This window comes from Paroedura picta, chromosome 8, assembly GCF_049243985.1.
Source record: "Paroedura picta isolate Pp20150507F chromosome 8, Ppicta_v3.0, whole genome shotgun sequence".
Classification (NCBI taxonomy): Eukaryota; Metazoa; Chordata; class Lepidosauria; order Squamata; family Gekkonidae; genus Paroedura; species Paroedura picta.
In genome coordinates this window covers 99,146,578-99,157,734 of record NC_135376.1, presented here as the reverse complement: position 1 = coordinate 99,157,734, position 11,157 = coordinate 99,146,578, and the positions used below count along the sequence as shown (strand labels likewise).

General features: G+C 48.7%; 1 long non-coding RNA gene across 3 annotated transcripts; it reads left to right on the top strand.

The window, feature by feature from the left end:
* The first annotated feature begins 468 nt into the window (after positions 1-468).
* LOC143844000 (uncharacterized) lies at positions 469-10,215 on the top strand. Of its 3 annotated transcripts, XR_013233786.1 has the most exons (5): positions 469-879; positions 1,437-1,532; positions 6,175-6,496; positions 8,554-8,604; positions 9,152-10,215. It is a non-coding gene; the product is annotated as an uncharacterized LOC143844000 (long non-coding RNA). The 3 variants fall into 3 exon arrangements; XR_013233785.1 differs by lacking the exon at positions 8,554-8,604 and having other exon boundaries at positions 476-879; XR_013233787.1 differs by lacking the exon at positions 8,554-8,604 and having other exon boundaries at positions 484-879; positions 6,316-6,496.
* The last annotated feature ends 942 nt before the right edge of the window (positions 10,216-11,157 follow it).

The window sequence follows — 11,157 nt, the reverse complement described above, 5'->3', positions numbered from 1 at the left end:
AAGAAAACAGGCCAGATGGGCTCACCTAGTCTAATCTTGTATATTCAGGAAGTCAGTTATCCATTTAGGCTCAACATAATAAACGGAGAGTTCTCTCTGAGATGCTGCTATTTCCTGGGGACAATCATGTCTCTGTGCACACAACCACCGGAGAAATGTTAAGATGAGCTTTACAGCGAAGAGTCAATGGCTGAACAGGCTGTGCTCAAAAACTGGAATCACCTCTAAGCTAAAGTGACCAGATTGTCCCACTTTTGGAGGGACATCTGGGGGTACCTGGCAAATTGTACTTATATTGAAATTAAATATATATATTACAATACTATTTTTGCATTCTATGCGTTATTTTTGTTGCTCCATATAGATAAAATTTTTAATCAAGAACCACCACCCCCTCCCCCAGTCATTGGTGTCCCGCTGTACCAATCTTAAAATCTGGTCACCTTACTCTAAGCCGAAGGCCCACTCTGCAACTGGCCGGCCATCCGCTTCATATGTGTGACTGCTGAACAACTTTGCACCTGTGCCATAGCTGTGGGGGTGGAGTTTTGATTCCTTGTAGTTGTACTGCTTTATTTCCTTGTTACGTGGGGGATTTATTGCACTGGGTGAGATTATTGTAACCAGGATCACGGAGGACATTGGGTAGAAGTCACACTCCTAAGGTTGCCAGGCAACCGGTCAGAATCCTCTATCAGGCCAGTTGTCTCTGGGCGGTTTACATCCATGGGGGGCGGGGAACGGCAGGTGACAGCACTTTAGGGAGAAACCCGAACATGGTGTCACACTTCTCTAGGAATCACTGGTAAACCATAGTGTTCCCAGCAATCCCTGCAGCAGACTGATATCACTTCTGGAGAACGCGGATGTCGTGTCCAGGTGGTTATTTTTTTAAAAAGTGATGGTGGGAGCCTGGGAACTCTATACACTCCCTAAAAAAGGGGCTGGTAACTCCAGCTTGGGAAATAAATGGGGATTGGATGTGGACCCTGGAGCTGTTGGGGTTTGGAGTGCGGAGGGACCTCTGCTTTCCTTTCTCAAATATATGTTGGCTCACAGACCATCTCAGAGAACTGTATGGGTGCCTCCTCTGGTTTACTTGTAAGTAATGTACTGAACTGTGTCTAAAAGGAAGCTGACTCTTGAGGACAGTGGCTTAGCTAGGGATTTCAGTCTCCAGATGGGGCCTGGAATTGCACTAGAATTACAGTTGATCCCCAACTGTTCCCCTGGAGGCAGCTTTGGAGGGTAGATTCTATGGCCTTATAGCCTTATACATTTCACCCTCCCCAGGCTTTACCCCCAAATCTACAGGAATTTCCCAACCTGGTCTCCTACGGCTTGGGTAAGATGCAGGCTGATGGGAGTGCGGTCTCCAGGCCATGAAGACCTTCAGACCTAGCAGGGGTTTTGTGACTCTATCAATTTGTTTGCAGTTGGGGAGAAGATGGATTCGTGCCATGGCTGATGAGGAGAGGGGGCAGAACGGTGGCAGGTGGCCAGCAGTCGGGTGCAGAACTGTCCTGTCTAAGGTGACCAGATTTTAATAGTGGTAAAGTGGAACACCATTGATGGGGGGGGGCTGGGGGCATTTTACTCATACTGGGAGCCTCCAGGCTGTTGAGGGGGGAGAGAGGCTGCCGCTTCAAGGGCGTGGGGAGTGCCGGGGTACTCGAAGCGGGCCTGGTCACCAAAGTCCAGGATCTCCCCCATTCCGAAAAGGGTCCAGCCCTGAATCCCAGTGGGCCTGAAATCCACCGCCTGCAAACGCATCCCTTTGGGTGGGTCTCCATGCCAGAAACGTGGTCGCCGCTTTCTAAGCCAAAAGCAAGAAGAAAATTGACTCCCGAAAGTCTCCTAACTAAGCCTGGCGGTATGGGGGGAGGGTGGGGTGCCAGGGGCAGGGAAAGCACTTTGTGTATGGTCAGGAGCGTCCCCTTCTTCCATGCTAAGAAAACAAGAGCGATGAGATTTGAGACCTGCCGCTTGACTCTGCAAAGGGATTGGGGGTTACTTGCAAGTAAACATGCTGGGAATCCTGGCTCCTCTTTTCTCAGTGGAGGGGCGACTCTCTCTCAGCAGCACTCATGCCCAGGTACCCCCCCCCCCGGCAGTGCCCTTCAGTCTCCGCGCCAAGCGGCTCCTGCCCGCACATGGGGGTTGCACCTGTCCCCCCCAGGTCTTGACCGCGGTGCTTTCTCACTCTCTCCCCTTGCAGTGGGGGGGGGGGGATCCACGGGGCAGGCTCTGGAGGGGGACGACCATGCTCTGCCGCCAAGAGATGCCAGCCCACTGGTCCCAGCTGCATTCTCCCACCCGCCCCACACCCAGATGCTCCGGCGAGGGCGGGTCATTAACTCTTTGCTCCCCAGGAGCTCCGTGCCTTCCCAGGACTTCATGAAAACAATCTGGACTTTTTAAAAATGCTGCTGGATGCGGGTCAAATTCTAGAAAATCGTGAGAGCTTCGCCATAATATGGTCACCTTAGTCCTGTCTCCTGCAGGTCTGATCTTTATTATTATTATGGTACTAGACCAGTAATCAAATTACAAAGTACATAAAAACATCTGGCATTTACAAAGTACATAAAAGAATCATTGATAATTAAAACAGTATAAAATTTGAAAACATTCAAGCTATAAGAAGTTTTATAGTTTTAAAATTAGAATGTTGATTCTTATAGCTGGAATGTTTTCATATTTTATACTGTTTTAATTATCAATTTAATTATCAAGTTATGCTCAAAATCCTACAAGCTAGGCTCCAGGAATATGTGGACCGAGAACTTCTAAAAGTACAGGCAGGATTTTGAAGAGGCACAAGAACTAGAGATCAAATTGCGAACATACCATCAAGGGCAGACAAAACTCACAGTCAGGCTTCTATAGAAAGAAAGCTTTAATTGGAAGTAGATCTGAGCATTTTAACATCTGAAGTCAAGACTGTTCGATATCAGGGATGCAAGCAGTTATCAATACAATTCTTCTGCCGAAACCAGACCTGTTCCCAAGGGGAGGGGGTCGCTCCTCACCCAGGTGCCATCCCAGGCTTCCTGCCAAAGTGCCAGAGTTAGCACGGCCTTGGTCAGGCCAGCGCCCCAGGCTACAGATAAGATGTTTAAAGGGACAATGGCAACAATGTATCACAGCAGGGAGAACATGCAGTGTGAAATCGGAGGGATCAAAGGGGGGATCAAAGAGATACTACAGAGCCATAAGCATTCTGGTGAAATGGGAAAGACAGCAAGAGCACAGCACACAAAGATGGAGTCTCTCAGGTTCAATGAAATCAAACATGGCAGAGAGCAGAGGCTGATCCTGCCACATACGCTGGATCATGGAGAAAGCTAGGGAGTTCCAGAAGAATGTCTACTTCTGCTTCATTGACTATGCTAAAGCCTTTGATTGTGTGGAGAACAACAAATTGTGGCAAGTTCTTAAAGAGATGGGAATACCAGAGCATCTTATTTGTCTCTTGAGAAACCTATATGCAGGTCAAGAAGCAATAATGAGAACCGGGCATGGAATCACTGATTGGTTCAAAACTGAGAAAGGAGTTTGGCAAGGCTGTATACTGTTGCCTTGCCTATTTAACTTGTATGCGGAGCACATAATGAGAAAGGCGGGGTTAGAGGAGTCACAATTTGGGATCAAGATTGCAGGGAGAAATATCAACAACCTCAAATATGCAGATGATACCACTCTAATGGCAGAAAGCAAAGAGGGCCTGTTGATGCGGGTGAAAGGAGAGTGCAATAGTTGGCTTGAAACTCGACATCAAGAAAACAAAGATCATGGCATCCGGCCCTCTCAATTCCTGGGAAATAGATGGGGAAGAAATGGAGATAGTGACAGATTTTATTTTCCTGGTCTCCAAGATCACTGCAGATGGGGACTGCAGCAAAGAAATTAAAAGATGCTTGCTCCTGGGGAGGAAAGCTATGGCAAATCTAGACAGTATCCTAAAAAGCAGAGACATCACCCTGCCAACGAAAGGGCATCTAGTCAAGGCTAGAAAGTGAGTCTAGTCAAGGTCTTCCCAGTTGCAATGTATGGCTGTGAAAGTTGGACCATAAGGAAGGCCGAGCGTCAAAGAATTGAGACTTTTGAACTCTGGTGCTGGAGAAGACTCTTGCGAGTCCCTTGGACTGCAAGGCGAACAAACCGGTCAGTCCTAGAGGAGATCAGCCCTGACTAGTCCTAGAGGAGATCAGCCCTGACTGCTCCTTGGAAGGCCAGATCCTGAAGATGAAACTCAAATAATTTGGCCACCTCATGAGAAGGAAGGACTCCCTGAAGAAGGGCCTAATGCTGGGAGCGGTCGAGGGCAAAAGAAGAAGGGGACGGCAGAGAACGAGGTGGCTGGATGGAGTCACTGAAGCAGTAGGTGCAAACTTAAATGGACTCCGGGGAATGGTAGAGGACAGGAAGGCCTAGAGGATCATCGTCCATGGGGTCGCAATGGGTCGGACACGACTTCGCACCTAACAACAACAACAAAAATACCAGCAGGTCCCATATACCTTTCTAGCTAACTGCTGAATATGTTTTGTGTTGCAGCTGGAACAGATCAGAAAGCATCATTTATGGCCATTTCAATACTCCCAGCATTTAGTTCTCCCTCTACCCCACCTCCTTCATGGGGAGACTGTTATGGGGAGAGGAAGGGAAGGTGATTGGAAACTGCTATGAGACACCTGAGGCCTGATGGGTCACTGCGGCCCATTCCCAGTTCTCTCAGACTTCTCACAGCCCTACATCCCTCACAGGTTGTCTGTTGTGGGGAGACGAAGAGAAAAAGTGTTTGTAAACCACTTTTAGACGCCTTTTTGTTCCACAAAAATCCAGCTCTTCTTCTTCTAAGTGGCAACAGTGAAAGAAGCATGTGGGCACATAACATTTTATCAACAGTAAAAAAAAATTGAGACAGAAAGAGCAGGGTGGACATCTGTGTACTGTGACTACTCCATGTGAATCTGTGGCCTAATGCTGGGAGCGATCGAGGGCAAAAGAAGAAGGGGACGGCAGAGAATGAGGTGGCTGGATGGAGTCACTGAAGCAGTAGGTGCAAACTTAAATGGACTCCGGGGAATGGTAGAGGACAGGAAGGCCTAGAGGATCATCGTCCATGGGGTCGCAACGGGTCGGACATGACTTCGCACCTAACAACAACAACCGTAATAATATTAAAGATCAGACCTTAGTCCTGTCCTCCCACAGGGCCATTCAGAGTCTGCTGACCAGGACCAGGCACATGCAAGGGCTTAACTACCCCCCAGCACTGAGGCAAGCAGGGTGTGATGCCACTCCAGAGGGTGCAGAGCCTGTCCCCCATCCCCTGCTGGAACTTACCTTTTCAGTTTGGCCTCCCCCCCAGTGCTTTGTTGTAGCGCTTTCAGGGAAATCCCAAAAAGTGGATTCACCCTCCCAAAAAGTGGATTCACTCCTGCAACCAATCTGCAACACTAGCGGGAAAGTTCTGTGCGTTACCATTGTTGCGGTTTCTGCAAAGTCCCTCCCCCTGGCTCTCTCCTCTGATCTTCCAGTGAAGCGATTGCCATTTTTTTTTCTCCGAGCAAGCGGAGATCGATGCACCGGCAAGCCTTCGTTTACCCAGTGAGGCTTCCCTGGCTGCAGTCCCTCTGTTTAAAGTCACCAAGCACAAGCAACACAGAGGCCCGTTTGCTGGTTTATTTTCCCTTTATTTTTCACACTGTTTTCGACCGAAAATCGCGCCCGTGAGGGGGGGGGGATTTTTTTTTCACTCAGGGGGAGCGTGGCAACGATGAAACGGCAGCTCAAACACCACCTGCTAGCTGGATGGGTCTCTCCGTTGCAACGAATCAACGCATATTCGTTGCAACGTGTGTGTGTTTTTTTAAAACCTTCCTTAAAGGGAAAGGGGTTGTTTGGGAGCATGATAACGGCCGCCCGTTGGCTGCTTGATGGCCAGGGGCGGGACACAGCTCAGCAATAACGCTTCCTGGCTAGCGATTTTTGCAGAGACCGGAACCCTGTGGGAAACGATAGAAACGCAACTGGATTCCACTACAAAGGCAGGTATGCATAACGATGAATTCCACTATTTAAAATGGCGATTTTTCGTTCCGCAAACAATTTGCAACATGGATCCCGGTGTCGAATGGCCCTGTGATTAATGTTCCCATCCTCCAGGTGGGGGCCTGGAGATCTGTAATTCCAACTCCTGACAATAGAGATTAGTTTTGCTGGAGACTGTGGCAGCGTTGGAAGGTAGACCCTATGGTGTGATATCTGGGTAAGATTTCTATGCTCCCCAATTCCCACCTCCCCCAGGTTCTACCTTCAAATCTCCAGAAATTTTCCAGTCCACAGTTGGCAACACTACAATGTGACTCCATGCCAAGGAATTTCTGATTGAGCTGCAAAACCAAGTGGTCAACTGTGCTGCAACAACCGCAACCTTTGGATTTGTTTAGAGTTCATTCTTATATGCTGCTTTTCTCTACCTGACCAGGTGAGCCCATCTTGCCTGTTTTCTTTTATCAGCCTTTTATTTAGAAGAGTTGTTTTTATACCCCACTTTTTACTGCCTGAAGGAGTCTCAAAGGGGCTTACAGTCACCTTCCCTTTCCTCTCCCCACAACAGACACCCTGTGAGGGAGGGGAGGCTGAGGGAGCCCTGATATCACTGCTCAGTCAGAACAGCTTTATCAGTGCCGTGGCGAGCCCAAGGTCACCCAGCTGGCTGCATGTGGGAGAGTGCAGAATTGAACCTGGCTCACCAGATTAGAAGTATGCACTCCTAACCACTACACCAAACTGGCCATTCTTCTCCCTTTGTTGTGTGGCTCTTTAAGCAGAGAGACATGAAAGGGGCAAACAGGTTGCTAAAGAATCAGCTTTTTGTCCTACCTTCTGCAGATAGATGAGGAAAGTATCCGTCATGGCAGGGGCCTCAGATCTCTTCATGAGGTAGACACAATGCAAATGGAGACCAGCTAGGTTTCAAAAGTAGATTTTTGAACTTCGTTCTTGGCAGATGGTTGCAAAGCTTTGCACTGGTGCTACACGACTCCTTTTGGAAAACTCAGCAGCAGTGGATAAATCCGAATGAGCTCTCTTGCTCTTGCGTGATGTTTTCTTTGACAGTGTCCTGAAACTGCCTTGTAAACTCATGCAGGTTGTTCCAGAGCCTCTCAGACTCCTTCACCCCTCTCTGCCAGAGACTTTCACTGTCAGGTGTTTGAAGCTCAGGTAGATATTGGAATAGCAACAGCTGTGCCAAATGATGGATCAGAGGCAGGCTTGTGCTTCATCCGGTTGCTCAGTAGAGCACTCAGGGCAGGTTTCAGAAGCTAGCTGCTTGGTCTGCTGAGTGGCCCTTCTGAAGTGGCCTCCCTCAACCATGCACATAGGATTGGCAGCTTCAAGTGGGGAAATTCCCCAAGATTTGGTGTGGAGCCTGGGGAGGGCAGAGTTTGTGGAGGGAAGCTGCCAGCCTCCAGATGCCACCTGCAGATCTCCTGGAATTGCACCTGAACTCCAGTCTACCGGGGTCAGTTCCCCTGGGGGAAATGGCTGCTTTTGCAGGGTGGACTCTGTGACTTTGTACTATGCTGAGATGCCTTTCCCAGGCTCTGTCCCCAGATCCCCAGGAATTACCCATTCTGGAGTTGGTAACCCTAATTCATGCAGGAATTCACACAAGAAGACCTTATTTAGTAGGTCTTTTGAAGTCTCTTTGTTATTTTGTCCCTAGGAGATTGGCAGGCCAATTCCTCTAGCATGACCTCCTAGGGCAGTGACCTTGGGGTCGGGACCCCATTTGAGGTCGCCTGGCCCTTTCCACAGGGTTGCCAGGTTGCCCACCACCCTGGTGGCAGGCAGCATGTGGAGGTCGGTGGTGGTGGCTGAGGCGGTGACCAGTGGCTGGTGGAGGTGGGCGGAGGTGGTAGAGACATGGTAATGGCTGCCTCCACACCGCCTTGTTCGTTGTGGGCATGTGTACACACATGCGTTTCCAACACCCCACTGGCTCCTTCTGCAGCTGCCCAGCCTGCCCACAGGGTCTCACCAGTACCTGCCGAGGAATGCGCCGAAATGCTTCTTTCAAAGCTGGAAAGAAAGCGACCCCCTCCCCCCAAGGGTCCAAAGTCGCCCCATCCTACCTGATTCGGTCCGACAAGCCCCACGTGCTCTGCAGCAAGGCTGCCGCAGAATCCCCCATGGTTAAAAGAAGGGAGAAAGGAGAGAAGTGGTAAGCCAGGAGAGCAAGACGCATGTCCAAGCCCAGCCTGGAGTGGGAGAGCGAGCAATATGGATGCGGTGGTGGCAGCAGCAGCAGCAGCCCCTTCTTCCAGGCAGGGCCCTTGCCCTCCTCCAGTCACCTCGTGTGGGAGGGGGGGTTGTCCATGGCCCCAGCTGGGGGGGTGCTGGTGGAAGCACCTCTGCAGCGCTAGCTGGCAGCTCCTCAAGCTGTGTCCCTGCTGGGCTTCGGTGCCAAAGTTGGGGGCACGGCAAAGAAATGGTTGAGAACCACTGCCCTAGGGCATGATTACCTTCTTCCTCAAGGTTGTAGCTATGGATGCATGAGAGAGGGAGCGACAGAGACCAACTGGAAATGTGAGTGGGGAAAGGAGGGTTATACGTGTCTGTGTGTGAAAGAGAGAGATGGAGAGAATCTAGAAATTTGAGGGCCGAAGGATGGTTGGTGGTCATCCTGAGAAGCAAATCCTGACACTATAGCTGCAGGTTCCTAAGGAAATACTCCAAAGGTCGAATCCTTGCTTGAGTGTGGCGATAACGGATGCTGCTCCTGAGAAGAAGTTTTATCTTAGGAAGGGTTGGCTGTGCTTATCACTCAAGTGTGTGACAAAAAGGGATAAAAATAGGGACATGCAGGATAAGATGAGACTGACAGAAGGAAATTATTCAGGAAAGTTGAGGGTGGGGAGATGCCTGCCAGGGGCTGCAGTCTCAAATTAGGACCACAGCCTCAATCCCATGCAAAAGGGGGAGTTTGTGAACCTCTTGTCTTATTTCTGGTACATCTTAGTAAAGTACAGCTAAGCCAGGGAACTTGTGCAGTCAGGTTTGCAGACCAGGAATAGTACAAGTGTGCTCTAGTGGGCTGCCACGTCTCCCTAGAACAGCCTTTTTCTATCTTTAGATCATGGAGAAGCCCCTGAAACAAATCTCCAAGGACCCCCGGAATTGATGTCAACTGGCCATGTCTCCCTGCTCCATGGAAGTGACACGTCAGCAGAAGTGACATCACTACCCACACTTTTCGCCCACCTTCCCTCTCCTCCTCCCTTTACTACTACTACAGTGGCTCTGCCTGTTGTAGGCCGGAAAGAAAGGCAAGAGTTGATAAGCCACCCTGGACCTCCCCATATCACGCCACAACCAGCTCCCCACTTTTGATGTTGATACCCATGGCCTACCCACAAAGCCCTTCAACTTGTGGCCAAGTCCATTAAGGCAAGAGGGGAAGGCAGTGGACTGCCCCCCGGAATTCCCACAGACTCATGCTCTAGAAGGATCTCAGCTAGCACGGAATTACCTAATTAATTGCAAAAGGGGGCTGTGGAATGGCTCAATAAAGGAATCTTTGGACTCTGGCAGTTTGCTAATCTTTTCAGATAGCCCTCAGCACTATCCCAACACCTCAAGTTATTAATTTCCTAATTTCTTCCCTGATTATCTACCTACCCCAGCCATTTCCTCATCAAACCCGTTTTAGCATAGTGGCTCCACCAGAGAATCCCTCCAGAGGGTTTAACTCATTCAAGATTTCCTTGTCACAGACTTCCTAAAACTGTCAGCTGGTCTCCATTTCTTTATTTCACACTTGTAATGAATTCAAACCCATTGTTTTAGGAGTGAATTGCCCAAACCTGGCCTTAGTACTCATTTTTGGGTATACAGCACTTGTGAGTGCTGTTCTTGGATCCATATGCACCCTGGTTTGTCTTCCTACTTCTCTCTTCACAGACATCTATGTGTCATGGAAGATAGCTATTGATCTTTTCTGACCCAACATATCTTCTTTCATATCATCACAACTTTTTTCTTTCTTGTGTGCTTGCTTAATTTAAATTGTGTGAAAGTGTGTTAGGGACTTGCTCAGCAAGTTTCCTAGAACCAGCAAGTTTCCTTGGAGGTCATCTTGGAGGGTCCATATCCAGTCTGTGCTGAGGCAGCCGCACTGGCTACCAATTAGCTTCCAGATCAGGTTCAAGGTTTTGGTTCTTATCCAGCTGGCGACGGAGATCATCCAACAGGGCGACCAACACCGTCTCCACCCCGTGGCCAGGGCGGAAGCCAGACTGATATAGATCGAGTGCCTATACCTTTACCTTTACCTTTATACCTGCTAACCTTGTTTAATGTGTATCTACATTCCTCACAATTTATTTTAATCGGGATTTTGTGACTGTTAGTAATATATAATGTAATTTTGAATTCTACTCTCTGGTCCGAAGACAAGGTAGCTGCCAGCTTAGCTTCTACTTGTCAGAAAGTTTCACACTGGTATGGAGACAGATGGGGCCAGCAGTAAACAGGAGGGTGGAAGCCGTGGATCACTGGCTGTGACAGTTTTATTTCTGATATGTCTTTGTGAACTACAAATGGGTTAGAGGGGTTTGATTGGCCGGGAGTTATCATGTGGCTGTGTGTGGATGCTGTGACACAGTTTACTAATGTAACAAGATTAACTTTTGCTTATATATTCCTACTGTTATGATGGTCAGTTCTTAGTCTGATGAAGAGTGCTTGCACTCGAAAGCTCACACCTTGAATAAATCTTTGTTGGTCTTCAAGGTGCTGCTGGACTCTGATTTTATTGTTCTTTAGAACTGTGATTCTCAAAAGCTTATATAACCCTGGGAATCTTGTTGGGCTTCAAGTTACTCCAAGATTCAGATCCATGGTGACAAACTTTGCAGTCTGTGCGGGTTCAGTGTGATATGTATCACAGCCTCAAAAGCTTTCCCTACTCTCAAGAAGAGGGAATTGCACAATTTCACTCTCTCCATAGATTATTGCTAGTGTAGCCAAATGGTAAGGTGCTCATCTGCACTGTCTGGCACATGCTGAGCAGAAATACCACGAAATGACCAAGAGAACTGCCAAGGCACTTTCCCTTAAATTTCTTCCTTCTGTCACTGA